At 41.2% G+C, this 16,988-nt stretch overlaps 1 protein-coding gene across 3 annotated transcripts in view; it reads right to left on the bottom strand.

Annotated features, from left to right (window-relative positions):
• The window catches only part of RIPOR2 (RHO family interacting cell polarization regulator 2), a gene marked incomplete at both ends in the record, with an annotated part of 214,228 nt that overhangs the window by 126,089 nt on the left and 71,151 nt on the right, over positions 1-16,988 (bottom strand). The window lies entirely within an intron of this gene.

Genomic DNA, 16,988 nt, shown 5'->3' with positions numbered 1-16,988 from the left:
GAAATGTGATGAAGCAACACTGAATTCAGAAATAGGATGACTACATTTTCTGTACTATATTGCACTCTTTTGCACAATATGAAAGAACACAACATGAGAAACCTACAAAAGAAGGAAATAGAACAATGGAGGTTGTTGGCTGGGCAGGCTGCAAGGAAAAGAGCAGAATATGAAATACCCCACCTAGCTAACTTCCTCTTGTGGGTGTTATTCCTGCCTCCAAGGCTCTGCAACTTTCCCCTCATGCATTATTCTTTCCCATCATCCATCCATCCATCTGTCCATCTATCCATCCATCCACCCATCCAACATTTGGGCACCCTGCCATCCTAGCTGCTGGGAATACAGACTATCAGTGACATGCTGCAAAAGTTAAGGAACTAGCTTCTGGTGGGGGAGATGATTTGCAGTGTTTGTTGATTTTCATAGTGTAAATACTCCCACCGTGGCTGATTTCAAACTCCCAACATGGATGGCATCACTGAACACAAAGTTGGGAAGAGATGCACAGGAGCACACCATTATATAGTGTTTCCACCCTACAGCTACAGTAGATGCAAAACCTCAAGTACACAGGTATTAGTTAAATGGTTAGTTAAAGGGTAGTTAGGAAGTGATACGTTTTGAGTACTTACTAAGTTTGTTGTCATATAATTTATTCAATTGTACATTTATGTAATTTAATTTTACATAATAGCTGTTTCAACAATCAGCTCACAACATCTCTGAAAATTTAACAATTGGCTCTTGTGAGCAGGCATGAGCTGTCTCCAGCACAACACTGGACAGAGATAAATAATGTAGGCTGTCTGTTTTACAAAAGTTTTTGGTCTAGAAAGGAAGATGCATACATATGTAAATAATTAGTAGCCCTACAGCTGATGTGATATTGCAGTAGGGGAAAATGCTGGGTATTAGAATTAGTGGGGAAATACAGTGAGACTCCCAGAATAAAATTACCTTGAGGAGAGGGTGTTGACTTGGACTCAACACAAGCACCTAAGAATACACAGAGCAGGACTGGTCTGAACTCAGCATGTGGCCCTTCCTTTCTCAATAATATTTTCTATCTCTACTCAGTGTCTTCAGACCCAAACACCCTGGCACAATTGTTATCCTTGGCAGACTGCTGACTGGGCAATGGGAAACTGTAACTTTGGAGCCCAAGCTGAGACACCCTAGCAGGGCAGGTGAGTATTGGGGTGAGCAAGGACCCCTCAGTGTAACCAGAGGAGTCACACCTGTTGAACTGTACAGGCCCCCGTCTTCAACAGCGACATCTTGTGGCAACAAAATGAACAGCATAAATAGGATTGATGACATTTTCTAATTCCCTCGATTCCTGGCACTGATAGCAAAATTTATGCCCTTTAGAATGAGAAAGTCCCTGAGATGTTTTAGACAACTTGGTGGCTGGACAGAACGTGAGGGGTTTCCCCCTAATGTGGCAAATAGTAAAAAACAAAATTAAGAGTTGTGACCTTTATATTCTGATGTGCAGAGCAGGTCACAGGTGACATAATCAACCACGTGTGTGTATATGTGCTTAGAGAAAAAGATGTTGGCCAAAATGTTAACAAGTGATTCCCTCTGGATGATAATTTCTGCAGGGAGGGTTAATTTTTATATATTTGCTTGCATGGTTTAATAATTGTATCCTTTTCTGCCAAAAAATAATGTAAATATTTTTTTGTGGCAGTAAACAATATCTGCTAATTGTGAAAAAGATAAATAATGGGGCTTCCCTGGTGGCACAGTGGTTGAGAATCCGCCTGCCAATGCAGGGGACACGGGTTCGAGCCCTGGTCCGGGAAGATCCCACATGCCACGGAGCAACTGAGTCCATGCGCCACAACTACTGAGCCCACGTGCCACAACTCCTGAAGCCCGCATGCCTAGAGCCCGTGCTCCACAACAAGAGAAGCCACTGCAATGAGAAGCCGGTGCACCACAATGAAGAGTAGCCCCCGCTCGCCACAAATAGAGAAAGCCCGCACGCAGCAACGAAGACCCAATGCAGCCAAAAAGAGATTATAAATAAATAAATAAATAAACAAATAAATAAGGTTAAAGATGGAAACTAAAAATACAACCATAACCCCAACAGCTGGAAATAACCACAGTTGGTATTTTGGTATGTGACCTTCTAGACCTTCTCCTATGCATGATGTATTTTCCTTTGTTACCTCTCTTCAGCCTTAGGTTAGTCTGTCTGTATTTCCTGATCAGCGCTTCTGAGCACTGCCGGGCAAAACAGCTCACACTATTATTGTGTTTTGTTTTTAACACAGTAAGCCCTTCATCTCAGCTCGCACATTTATTTTAAGATTTATCTCTAATTAACCCCTTTTCATTCCCCACAACTATTTCAAAGCTTAAGCCATTCTTTGTATTACTTCCTATTTCAGAGAGAATATAGACCATCATATGTGACTCTTCAATTCCTTCCCTTCCACGTTTAAATCTGTGCCCATTCTTTCTTCCCTGCTGTGTCAGATGAAAACCTACCTTTTTCCCTAACCAAGGTTCATGCTGTTTCTTTGAAAAAAAAAAATCACATTTTCTTCCTGGCTTCACAAGTAATCATACCAATATTGAAAAATTTAGAAAAATAAGAAAACACAAGGGAGAAAATAAAAATCACATGTAACTCAAACACTGAGAGACAATCGCTGCTAACATTGTAAATTCTTTGTTTTTTCCAGGCATGACTGTATATATCTGTACCTTAAATAAATATTTTTCACACAATGGAAATTATTCTGTAAATACTATTTCATAAATCTCCTTTTTCCTCTTATAATAGATAATGAATGTTTTTTGCATGACTGCAAATAGTCTCCTACAATGAGATTTTAAAATAATTTTTTAAAGTTACGAATAATTTTTTTCTTAATTTAAAAGCAGTGCAGGGACTTCCCTGGCGGTCCAGTGGTTAAGACTTCGCCTTCCAAAGCAGGGGGTGCAGGTTCGATCCCTGGTCAGGGAGCTAAGATCCCACATGCCTCGCGGCCAAAAAACCAAAAAACATTAAAAAAAACAAAAACAATATTGTAACACATTCAATAGAGACTTAAAATAAATAAATAAAAGCAATACATGCTCATTGTAGAAAAATTAGAAAATATAGTTAAAAGGAGGAAAAACAAAATACCTATAGCCCCACCTCTGAGATGTAACCAGCAGACATAATTTTATATAAAACTACTTTATAAAAATAGGTTCAGTCACTACAAGGATATATTGTACAGTACAGTGAATATAGCCAATACTTTACAATAACTCTAAATGAAGTATAATCTATAAAAATATTGAATCACTGTTATACCTATGAAACTAATATAATATTGTAAATCAACTATACTTCAATTAAAAACATATATATAAAACTACAAGGAAAAAAGTCTCCATCAGGCATCATTCTATAGTATTTGTGATATACGAATATTATCTCATTGGATTCTCATAACACATTGTGTAGTTGGTATTATGATGCTAACTTCCATTTTCTAGATGAGGTAACTGATGCCCAGAGAAGCTCAGTAACCTGTCCAAAGTTACATAACAGTAAGCAGTGGAATTGGGATTTGGATCGAGGCAGTTTGCCTCCAGAGGCTGAACTCTTCACAACTCATCTATAGAGCTCTCAGCTTATAGAGAACATCTTCCCATGTTAAATATACCATGATAAATAGTACGCTCTGTGCCATGCTTATAGAGATCTACCATACACCAGGATCAAATACTGAGTTTTGTTTCTGCATGGTTCTTTTAAGATTTTCTTTTTCAATTCATGGTTGCATGTGGAATTACTTTTATTCTGTGGGTGAATTCTCACTTCAGCTTTTTCCACATGGTTAGTCAGTGAACCAAGTCTTATTTCTTGAGTAACTTATCCTTTCTCCACTAATTTAAACTGCTACCATTGTTTTTGCTTCTATCTTCTCTTGCTTTCCTTGGAAACTTGTTTTATTTAGCATCCACTATTTCTCCTGGATCTTGAAAATATGAGCTAGCTTTCAGTTATCTGTAACTGATTGGTTAATTGATTGATATACTTGCTCATTAATCAATTGATATACTTGTTAATTAATTGGTATATCAATTAATTGATTGATATGCTTGTTCATTCAATGATATTTATAGGGAATGCCACAGTAAATAAGACTTTTAAAATCTCTTTTGAGGCGTAAAGTCTAGGGACGTATACAACACTTTTAAAAAACACTTATCTTGCACTTGTAATGTGCCTGGCATTTTTCTTAGTGATTTAGAAATATTTTCACTTTGCTGTACAGTAGAAACTAATACAACATTGTAAAGCAACTATACTCCAATAAAAATTAATTTTAAAAAATATTATTTCATTTAATCCTCATAGCAAGGCTATATATATATAAGGTAGGTATTTTTATTTATTTATTAATTTAATCGAGCCGTGAGGCATGTGGGATCTTAGTTCTCCGACTAGGGATCTAACAAGTGCCCCCTGCACTGGTAGCACAGTCTTAACCACTGGACTGCCAGGGAAGTCCCAAGGTAGGTACTCTTTTTACCTCCATTTTTCATATGAAGAAATGAAGCATGGAGAGGTTAAGTAACTTGCCCAAAGTCTCTTAACTGGTAACTGGGGAGTTGGGGGACGTTAGTAGGCAATTCCCATTTAATGCAATAAATGTTATTTACCATCGGGAAATATAGGGTTCTGTGAGAACTCTTAGCAAGGGCCATGAGGGTCAGGAAAGACTTTCAGAGGAGTGACATCCAAATGATTCCTAAAGAATGAGGAGCAGGTGGAACATAGGCTGGAGAAGGGACCTGTGAGTGGGGAGTCGGGGGAGGGGGAGAAATATTGAAGCTGGAGAGAGTAGTAATACAAAAGCATAGAAGAGAATGTTATGTACTAGAAGCTGAAAGAAACGATGTATGGTTGGGACAAAGGGTGGGGTAGGGTGGGTGGGAGGTGAAAGGTCCTAGAGTTGAAGGGTCAACAGAAGCCCATCTTCTTGTGAGTCTCTTTAATGAGATTTAACTGTAGTCTAAATATCAGAGGAGACAGAGAAGGGTGTTGAGCAGGAGAGAGATTTCTCTAGCTGCTGGGTGGAGGGTGGATGTCAAGAGGGCAAGAGTGTGGGCAGAGTAAACTGTTAAAGGGGTTCTTGCAAAAATCTGGGTGAGAAATGATGTTGCCTATAGAGCAGTAGAAATGGGATGGAGAGAAATAAACAGGTGGATTCAGATGTCCCTCTGAAGGAGCTTCATTGGACAGGCGGTGAAAAGAAGGGGATTCAGTGATTACAACCTGGGCCTTGGCTTACCTAGTAAGTCTCCCAAATTACCATCTATGGCTTTGGTTAAAATGTGGATAATAAATAGACTAGACCTAACGTGCAGAGGAGAAAAGATAACTTGCCTAGAGTCTAATTATAACATTCCCATGATGTCCTCCTTCACCACTCACTAAACCCTTATTAAGGGAGGTCTGCAAAGTTTATAAATACGGCAAAAGTTAAGTGCGTTATCTCTTGTGGTAGGATTAGGCAAATTAAAAAAAATTTTTGCAGCTTTATTGAGATATATTTCATGTATCATACAATGCACCCATTTAAAGTATTTACTGGAGTGGTTTTTGGTATAGTCAGAGTTGTGCAACCATTACCACAACCTAACTTTAGAACACATTCAATATCTCAAAAAGAAACCCTGTACCGGTAAGTAGTCACTCCCTATTCCAGTTTCCCCAGCTCACGCAGCCCCAGGCAACCATTTATTTACTTTCTGTAGAATTGGTAGGATTTGTCTATTCTGGACATTTCACATAAATACTGTCAGGTAGTACGCAGTCTTTTGTGGCTTGCTTCTTTCACTTAGCATAATGTCTTCAAGGTCCATTCTCGTTAAAACTTGTAACAGCGCTTCATTCCCTTTCATGGTTGAATAGTATTCCATTGTATGAATATACCACATTTAGTTTATATATTCATTATTTAATAGACATTTGAGTTTATTCTACCTTTTTGCTATTAAGAAGTTTGCTGCCGTCAACACTGCTGTACACCTTTTTGTACAGACATGTATCTTCCAAAGCTGCTGCACCACTTTATATTCCCAGCAGCAATGTGTGACGGTTTCAATGTCTCCACCTCTTCTTTAATACTTGCTATTCTCTGTCTTCACATCCTACTGGGTGTGAAGTGGTATCTCTCTGTAGTTTTGGTGTGTATTTCTCTCATGACTAATGATGTTGAACAATTTTTCACATGCTTATTGGGCATTTGTAGATCTTCTTTGGGTAAACGTCTGTATAAATTCTTGGCCCATTTTTTAAATTGGGTTACTTATCTTTGTAAGCATTCTTTATATACTGTAGACACAAGCCCCTTGTCAGATATGTGATTTGCAAGTATTTTATCCCATTCTATGGGTTGTATTTTCTTGATGGTGCCCTTTGTTACACAAAATTTTAAATATTGATGTAATTCAATTTATTCATTTGTTTGTTACTTGTGCTTTATAAGAAACCACTGCCTAACCCAGAGTCATGAGGATTTGGTCCTATGTTTTCTTCTGGGAATTTTATACTTTTAGCTCTTATATTTAGGCAAAGGTCCATTTTGAGTTAGTTTTTGTATATTGTGTAAGGAAGAGGTCCAGCTTCTTTCTTTTGCATGTGGATATTCAGCACCATTTGTTGAAAAATTCCCCATCTGAATTGTCTTGGCACGCATAATTTAACTTTTATTCTTTATACTTTCCTTTCTTTCCCAAAATTACCGAAAGACAGAAAGAAAGAACATCAAATCCACATTTTTTCCCCTTTTTTAAATGGAAGAAGCAGTAGATCATTAAAAACAGCATATGCACCAAACATTTCAGTTGAGCTGGGTTTAGCCGGGGATCTTTTCTGACACCACCAGATCAAGCCATCCTTTTGTCCTTTGCTCACTGTGAAAATAGCCAGTCTCCTCTCAAGTCCTACTGTTTTAGAGTTTTTGAGAGCAGACCTACTTTGTGAATTTTAGCTGTACAAGTAAAGTGAAGGTCCTTAAAAATAGCTAATAATTTTCTTAAGGATGTTATGTATCAGTTACATGGGAGAAATTACTCTTGTGCTGGGGCAGAAAATAAATGTACTTTAGCTGCAAGAGTTATTTGATTATAATGCTGATTTAAAAAATCTTTTTGAGGTTTATGGAGAAGTACATAATGTTTGGTATTATACATCTGTCAAATGAAACTTTAAAATGTTTAACTCCTTCTGAGCACATTGCTGGTAGTATTGTCAACTGTATCAGTCTTTCGTGAAAGTCCCTTGGCAACATGTAACATACTGTTAATGGTTTCACCAAGTAAGGTCTTTTGGAAAATAACTTAAGGAAATATTCTAGGAGTAGAAAAAAATACATACTAAGATGTATTATTTATAATAGGCAAGAATGGAAAAATATTCCAATGCCCAAGAAGAAGAGGACAGATAAATAAACTATGTTCTCTAGTGAAACAGAACCCTAAATAATAACTATGGTTACTGTAACGTGGTCTGGTAATACACACGAATGCATATACTAAATAATGCTGAAGTGAGCAAAACAGAATTTGCACATACACGTTAACTGAAAATGGTCTAAGGATGGATGGATGACAACAAAGCTTAAAATTAATACAGCACAATATTAATATCTATTAGATCTTTTTGCACCAAAAAAAAAGGCTGCTTGAATATAAAATGGAAGTTAAAATAAACTCTTTCTGAAAGGCAAAATAAACACCTTCATATTTCTTCAACACATCTTTTTCTTAGCTACTTCCCAATTCACTGAATCCTTATTTTACTATCTAGGAAAGAAAGAATAAAAACTTGGAAAGAAGAAAGTAAAGATTTCTCAGAATTTAGCTATTGAGAATTCCCATTCCTGAGAAGTGCAACCAGTGCCTTAATGAAGTGTTATTTCTTTGATGTTTGATGAGTTACACTGAGAATGTGTCTGCATAGAATTTGGGGTGAGAAAGAGTGAACTTTCAGTTTGGGGGTACAGGGTGGTATATTTATTTCCTGGGGCTGCCGTAGCAAAGTACTACAAACTGGGTGACTTAAACAACAAAAATTGATTCTCTCACAGTTCTGGAGGCTAGAAGTCTGAAATCAAGGTGTCAGCAGGACTGGTTCCTTTTGAGGGCTCTGAGGAGACTCTGTTCCATGCTTCTTCCCAGCTTCTGGTGACTCCCGTCAATCCTTGGCACTCCCTGGTTTGCAGATACATCATTCCAATCTTTGTCTCTGTCTTCACATGGCATTTTCTCCCTGTGTCTCTGTATCTTCTTATAAGGATATGGATTACAGGCCCACCCTACTCCAGTATAACCTCGTTTTAATTTAATTAATCACATTTATAATAACCCTATTTCCAAATATGGTTACAATCTGAGGTATTCTGTTAGGACTTCAATATACCTTTTTAGGGGGACAAAATCCAACCCCTAACAGGTGGCCTTGGAGATAATTTAATTAATATACTGTTCTGATTCATTCCAGAATTTTCTCAGAGCAAACTCTAGGCTGCCATGACAGGTCCTAGAAGGATCCACTCAGGAGAAGTGGTAATGGGGGAATGGTCATATGAAAGTGGGATGGATTGCTCTAATAGACTGCTGGCTTTTCTCCCTAAGAGGGTGGCCTCACTTTTGGCTGACCATGGAAGTAATGGTTAAGCCTGATGGGTGAAGACAGATGGAGGCTGTTGTAGGGAGCTTCTCTTCCCTGATTTTATATTTCCACATGGAGGGACACATATTAGAGAAGTGTCCCTGTCGTCATCCCTCCCTCAATCAGCCTTCTCAGTAGAGGAAGAGTGACTTAGCTGATTAGTGAACTTGGAAGATGGCTCTGAGCAGGCTCCAACCACCCCCTTTCTCTCCTCTTTGGAGCCAGCTGCTTGCATGTTCTCTGTTCTTCCACGCACTAAACTGTCCTCAGGCAATGCCCCATGGAGGAGGCCAGTGGTTGTCCAGTGCTGCTTATGACTGGGTAGGTAAGTCTGCCTAATTCGGGAGGCTGGGGCGGTCAGGATTAGCCTATCACTTGGCCAAGAGATCTAAGCCACACCCTCCAACCTGGCCTTTATCTACATTGGAAATGTGTCTGCATTTCCTGTAATACAGGTGTTATTTTGATTTTCGTCTGCCTACTTCCTGCAAATGGTTCCAAGTTCAGACAAAAAAAAAAAAAAGATGCCTCTCTAGGTTTCCTTGAACCTCCAGAAAAGGATGCGATTAGCTCATTTTCAGTTACTCCCTCTATCCTAAGTACCAGATGTGACAGACAGAAAGGAAAGATACGGAGGATGCCTCTTATTAACTTCCATCTCCCAAACCCCGCCTCTTTTCCCAGTCCTGAGTGAGGAGCAGTGTGTGCTGTAGCGCTAAGAGGGGCAGTGGTGAGAATAAGAGGATGCTTTGTCCATTTCTAGCTGCTTTTGTGCCCGTTTATCAAACATTTAAGGAGAGTCTGCTCTGGGCAAGGCGCCATCCTAGTCCCCACCGGGAACACAAAGAACCGTAAGGCAAACAAAGTCTATGCTCAGTGGATTTACGGTCTTGTTGGAGAAACAAGGCACATAAAAAAGACAAGTTACAAAACAAGACAGGATGTGGTCAGTGCCAGTGAGTTTTATAGACAGTTAAAGAGCCATGAAAATTCAGAGGAGGAAAAGAACACTGTGGAACACTTTGAACTGATAAAATATTGGGGGGATGCTTGTAGGAGAAGAGAGTATTCCGGGCCAGGGGAATTGTGTATGAAAAGTTAGAATGTTCAAGATATTTTAGTAAGCAATTCAAGCAACATTTAAGGAGTCCCTGCTGTGTGAGAACCAGGGAATGAGGTAGATACAGTGTAACGGGGTTGTCAAGAGGGTGGGCTCTGAAGCCAGATTTGTAGACTGGAATTCCAACTTGGATGCATCAGGGAGATCTAGGGCAAGCCATTAAACTCTGCAAGCCTCAGTTTCCCCATCTACGTGCTGGGTGCTGAGGATATGACAGTAAGTAACGAAAGTCCCTATTTATTATTTGTGCTTACTGTATGGCACGGGTGCTATTCTAAGAACTTTATAGGTGTTAACTTATTTAATCCACAGAATAACCCAGGGAGGTGGGTGCTTTTATTAGCTTTGTTTTACAAATGCAGAAAGTGTGGTCTAGAGAAGCTAATCACCTCGCTCTAGGTCTTACAGCTCACAAGGGGTAGAGGCAGGATGCCCACCCAGGCAGTCTGGTGCCAGAACCCATGCTCTTAACCCATTGTGCCAGCTGGCCTTTGAGGTGGAGGGCTCACAGAGGGGATATGATGGCAGTGGGATATGCGATTGCATAGTGTGTCATGACCTTGAGCACCAGAGTAAGGGAAATAAGAATATCTCGCAACTGGAATTCTTTTCCATTTACTGCTTTGCTTCTTGAATGAGTTGTTTTGGACTTATAATTATAGGTTCCATGTGGCCATTGAAAGCCTCGCAGGAGAGATAAGTAAAAACTATTTTAAGATTGTTCTTCCTGTGACATAAATTATGGTTTGGCGAGGAGAGAGTTTGGTGGTAGTGGGCACGAATTAGAAGGGATGATAAGGTCTGGACCTAGGGCAGGGGCTGTAGAAATGAAAAATAAGGAGCCGACTTGAATGATACTAAAAGGGAGAATATTAGCTCCATTTAACAATGCTTAATATACTAGTCTATCATAGTATTTAATGCCATGGATATACAGGGCTGTGGTTTTTAAAGGACTCTGCAATCACTAATTAATTAATCCATTCAAAGTGCTGAGAGGAGAGGCACAGTTAATCGTTAAAAGGAGGCAGTCGAGGGCTTCCCTGGTGGTGCAGTGGTTAAGAATTTGCCTGCCAATGCAGGGGACACTGGTTCGAGCCCTGGTCCGGGAAGATCCCACATGCGGTGGAGCAACTAAGTCCATGCGCCACAACTACTGGGCCTGCGCTCTAGAGCCCGAGGTGCCACAACTACTGGGCCTGCGCTCTAGAGCCGGAGGTGCCACAACTACTGAAGCCTGTGCGCCTAGAGCCTGTGCTCTGCAACAAGAGAAGCCACTGCAATGAGAAGCCCGCACACCGCAATGAAGAGTAGCCCCCGCTCGCCACAACTAGAGAGCCCGCACACAGCAATGAAGACCCAACACAGCCAAAAATAAATAAATTAAATTTAAAAAAAGGAGGCAGTTGATCTCAAGTATGGATACCTTTCTTTCATAGTTCACCTTTTTATTTGGTTTTCATGGTATTATATATTGCCTGGTAGAGGTGGGAGAAAAGAGACTTCATGTTTGTTTACTGCGGTAGGTTTTGAGGCTGCTTAAAGAATAGCATTTGAGGGCTTCCCTGGTGGCGCAGTGGTTGGGAGTCCGCCTGCCGATGCAGGGGACACGGGTTCGTGACCCGGTCCGGGAAGATCCCACATGCCATGGAGCGGCTGGGCCCGTGAGCCATGGCCGCTGGGCCTGCGCATCCGGAGCCTGTGCTCCGCGGCGGGAGAGGCCACAACAGTGAAAGGCCCGCGTACGGCTAAAAAAAAAAAAAAAAAAAAAAAGAATAGCATTTGAAAAAGGGTAATAGAGCTAAAACAGGAGATTGTAGGCGGGTATATGTAAAAAGGTGATGTAAATCTTCTGGCCACATTAGTTCTATGAAAACCTCACAATTTAGAGAATGAAGTATATCTGCTAATCTTCAAGAGCGCTATTAGAAAGTCAAATAGCTGCATTTGCTTGAGGTCTTAGGATTCAGTGGTCTGGAAATGGAAGAATGACTCACAATACCTTTGTTCTGATCAAGGCCAGGTGGGAGAGAATTTGAGCTCCAGATTCCACTGGGGCAGGATTATCTAGTCCTCCGACATTTAACCTTTTCCTTGGTTGGCTATGGAGACCTCAGCAGAGGATGCTGATGTTTTTCACCCCTCTTTCCAGACTTCTACCACACAGACTGATAGCTAGCAAATTCTCACTTTTTTTCCCTTCCTCTTCTCAGTTTCAAGGTTTGACATAGTTCCTAAGGTTCCCCAGTAGGGGTGATGGCAGAGACGGGATGGGGGAGCTGGTTTATTTCCAGTTCACGCTTATATTGAAAGTGAGTCCTTTGGGATCCTAGCTTTGTATGGGGTGGAGTTGGGTAAGGGAAGATCTCCTATCAAACCTTAGGCTGGCCCTGGGTTTTGCCTGCTGTGCGAATATATCTTTTCCAAAGACAATTTTTTCAATCATGAGATTATGGGAGATTTAGCTTCCCTTTTATATGTTTTTAATTTTAAAACTTAATAAAAATATTAAAACAAAATGCTAAAATAAATAAAATCTTTGCTTTAAAAATGCTTTTAAAAAGCCAACATTAAGGAGAGAAAGATGGTTACATAGCTAACTAATTTACTATTTAGTAAACAGCAATAAGTGTGGCAGAGCTGAAGAGTTCCAGAGGATGTGAAACCATTTTTTTGGGGTAAATGTTTCTTTTAAGAAGAAGGGAAAACCTGAAGTCTGAAGTCCTTTAGAGGAAGGAAAAGAGAAAGAAGAAGTCATAAAGAAAAGGGAGTGCTAGTAGAATTCTAGTACAGCATAGTGAGCTTAGCTTAGCTACCTATCAAGGAAAATTGTGTATTAGTTTCCGACGGCTGCCGTAACAAATTACCACAAACTTAGTGGCTTAAAACAACACAAGTTTGTTATTTTGCAGTTCTGGTCAGAAGTCTGAAATGGATCTCACTGGTCTGAAATCAAGTTGTCACATTCCTTCTGGAAGCTCTAGGGGAGAATCAGTTTCCTTGCCTTTTCCAGCTTCTAGGGGCTGCCTGCATTCCCTGGCTCATGGCCTCCTTCCATCTTCAAAGCCAGAAGTGGTGGCTGATTGAGTCTTTCCCACACTGCACAACTTTAATGCCAACCCCTGTGCATCCCTCTCCCACTTTTAAAAACCATTTATGATGACATTGTGCCTAATAGGATATTTCAGGATAATCTCCTCATGTCAGGGTCAGTTGATTAATATCCTTAATTCTATCTGCAATTGTAATTCTCCCTTACCATGTAATGAAACATATTCACAGGTTTCATGGGTTAGGACATGAACATCTTTGGGGGACCATTATTCTGGCTACCTTAGAGGGAGAAGTCTTTAGGTCATTTGGTCCAATTCAGATGGGAAATTCTTTTACAAATTATCTGCAGATCAATGATATTTAAAGAATGTTTTATTGTAAAATAAAACATAAGAAAAATATGCAAAACAAATATATAGCTAATGAATTATTATAAGGCAAATACTACTGTAACTTCTGCCTAGGTCTAGAAGTTAAACTGTGACAGCCACTGCCCAAACCCCTCCATGTGCCCCATCCCTACCCTAATCAGTAACCTTCAAAATTACTCATCACATGGTAGACACAATTCTGGATAAAAGAATTTTCCTCTGTCTTGCAAGAGTTTCAAGCCCTAGAAATTGTAGAATCTCCGATTAACACAACTGAGGAAACTGGATACTTTGAAACTTTTACAAAATCAACTGCAGCATGAACAAAATGATTGCCTCATGTAGAGAAATAGAATGGGATTAGGTGAAAAGCACAAAAAGGAACGTATAATCTTTCTTCTCCCTCCTCTGGCTCTGGAACAATTTCTTCCCTTTAGCTATAGAGAAGAAAGAGAGCCTGTGAAACCATGCTTCCCACCTGAAGTTCTCTTTGCTTTAAACGTGATGCTCAAGATCTCAACCTGGGACCTCAGAGGCATCAATCAGCACATAAAATCAGATGGACAGATCACCATCAAGCTCTCTATAGGACCCACGCTAAGGCATACTGCAAAGCTCCTTATGTAATGGTAACAATAATAATATAATTAAGGTATACATGTAATTGACTGAATGATTCTTTCTGGGAATAAAACATTCAGTGGGGCAATTTCTTGGGGAAGTGGGAGTATTTTTCATACTTCAGCTACTGAAGTAAGTCACCACAGGGGAAATCACCAAGCAGATATTTCATCATCATTATACAAAATCTGCATGGAGTTTTATTGAATCTCATCATTGTTATTAATATGCTATTAAGTTTACCAAATTACCTAACCCTAGCCCAGAATGCTTTGTTTAATACTGTGTTTTTGATCCCTGTATCGGACAGCTGGGATGCCATGTGTTGGGGCCCCGCCGAGTTGGGAAATTATACATTTGATGATTATGAAATTGGACTTGATTGATTTAATCACTGTAATCACTGGCATTGTGCAGATATGCAACCGGGAGGTTTTCATTCCAACAATCATGCACGATGAAGTCACGTTACACGGGAGGCTCATCTCTGTGTTTATTTCTGTCTAAATGGGAAGGAGAATGGAGAACAAGGCATGACCCAGGGTACAGCACTGCCGGGTGAACCCACGTTATGCAGCCGGGAAAGATGAGTTCAAGTAACAAGCTTGATGAAGTCATTGCGTTGTACCTGGCTCCCTCTGGACTTGGGATGCAAAGAATACCTTATTAAATATAAGCTTATGCCATTATCCCTCAAATAGGATTAAAGGGCAGAGTATCTGGCACATGGTAGGAGCTCCCTAGATACTAGTTCCTTTCTCCATGACAAGTCCTTCAGGGGGGTCTAGGGGTGGAGCTACTCCAGACCATCACCCTCCCTTGTAACTACCTGTTACCCTAAATACCCTGGAGGGAGATTGGCTGGAGGGGAGTGAGTGCTTTCCTCCCTCCTGGCTCTACAGATGATTCAAGTTACCGACCAAAGGAGTGACTCCCCCTTGGGAGGTGGTACAAAATTATGGGAGCTAGTCAGTCTTTGGGGAAGGCTTTGAAGAGAGCCAGCAAAGCCTAAGCCATTCTCATCATTATCAAATCTCAGAACTCTGGCTGGGAAAGGAGCACGCTGCAGCTTGGGAAATCAGCTCATTTTCACAGAGTTCTGGGGGTGTGATTTGGAAGGAGGCTGCGTGTGGGAGTGTGGAAGCGGGCACCAAGAAGGGAGAAGGATGCGGGAGGAATCCTTGGTCTGAGATATTGTCCAAGTGCAGAATAAAGGACAAAGACGTATTGTCCACTGCCACCATGCACAGAGTCACAGGGCAGTGGAGGGAAGGAGGGCGTTGAAGACCATCTGCTCCAAACCCTTCATTTTGCTGCTGAGGGGCTGAGACCTGGAAGAGCGATCAGGATCACACAGCTGATGGGAAGTCAAGTGGTCCCTGTAATGCAGGACACCTGATGAGTCTTCTTTTATTTTTTTATTTTATTTTATTTATTTTTTGGCCTCGCAGCGCAGCATGTGGGAATCTTAGTTCCCCGACCAGGGATTGAACCCGTGCCCCCTGCAGTCCTGCAGTGGAAGCTTGGAGTCCTAACCACTGGACCGCCAAAGAATTCCCCCGACGTGTCTTGTGCACATTTCTCAGGTGACTCGCTGAACTTACAAATCTGTTTATAACATCTAATTGGCCCCTCTTCTAACTGGCATAAAGCTTCCATTAGGACAAGAGTTTACTGCATGAATTAAAGAATATATTCGTTGTTTTCCTGTGAGATCATATGCGATCTAATTCAATCCTCACAATAGCTCTGTACAGTAGGTATTTTCATTATTTTCTTTTGTGGATGAGGAGATTGAGGATTAAGAGAAATTACATGATTTACAGATTAAATGGCTGGGCCTTGAATTGGAGCCCAGGTCCTCAGAGCCCCCCTGAGCCACATGTCTCAGCTGAGAGACTCCAGTCCTGCCACATGCAGTGAACTTTCATACATCACACCTTGACCCCCATGCATCAAAGTTGACTTCAACTGCCTTTCCTATATCAAGGATTCATATTCAGAAATCAAGCGGTAGCTCAAGGATTTGAGCTATTGTTGCCACCGAGAGGGAAGGCGAGCCCTCTCTTGCCTGGGGGGAGCATCTTTGGGGTATTTTCAGTGTCTGCTCCCAATGCTGTCACTCCCTGCTGAGTGGAGGCACCTTCTACACCCAGCCTCCAGCCAGAGGACCCGAGGATTAGAATCTTAGTCTGTAACAAATCCTTGTGCTTGCCTCTGTATCAGTGGTTCTCAGCTGGGCAACTGTGCTCCCCCAGTGTCTGGAGACATTTTTCATGGTCAAAAATAGGGGATGGGGAATGGGAGGTTGCTACCAGCATTTAGTGAGTAGAGGGCAGGGATGCTGCTACACAATCAGGACTAGGGTGACGCAAGTGAGGCACCTAGGATGCACGATTTAAGGAGGCACTTACTCTCAGAGTCATGCAAATGCCAAACCTCTACATGTAGGTCCCTGAGAGCAAGTGCCTCCTTAAATTGCATGCCCTAGATGCCCCACTTGCCTCACTCCAGCCCCTGGCTTGCTCTAAATAGCCTACAATGCACAAGGCAGCCTCCAGCAACACAGAGTTATCCAGCCCAACCTGTCATAGTGCCCAGGGTAAGAAACCCCATACGACATCATGATATCAGTGGCCTGAACAATACTCAAAGGGCTACACCTTTCAGAGACTGTGCCTTTGACTCCTGGCTGCTCCTGCAGGTGACCAGTTTAATCAGCTCATTGCTTTTCCTTCTCTTCTCATTACCTTCAACCACTTTCCCATCATTAGACAAGTTGTATAAGTTGCTTGTGAAAAAGAACCTAGGTGTTCCAGGGCAACGGCTCTCAAATTTTAGCTTGCATCAGAATCACCTGGAGCTTGTTAAACCACAGACCTCTGGGCGCCCCCAATGTCTCTGATTCAGTAAATCTGGGGTAGGGCCTGGAAATGCATTTTGTACATGCTCCCAGGTGATGCTGTAACTGCTGGTCCAGGAACCACAATTTTCGAGAACCACTATTCTAGGGCCTGGCTAGGTAGAGTGGCCCAGGGACCTGGGAGTATCTGATCACCTGGGAAAAATGCAGAATCTCGGGCCCTCCCCTGCTGAGCCACTGTGGGTAAGAATCTGA

This window comes from Hyperoodon ampullatus, assembly GCF_949752795.1.
Source record: "Hyperoodon ampullatus genome assembly, chromosome: 10".
Classification (NCBI taxonomy): domain Eukaryota; kingdom Metazoa; phylum Chordata; class Mammalia; order Artiodactyla; family Ziphiidae; genus Hyperoodon; species Hyperoodon ampullatus.
Note: the sequence above shows the minus strand (reverse complement) of the source record. Positions and strands in the feature narration are given on the sequence as shown.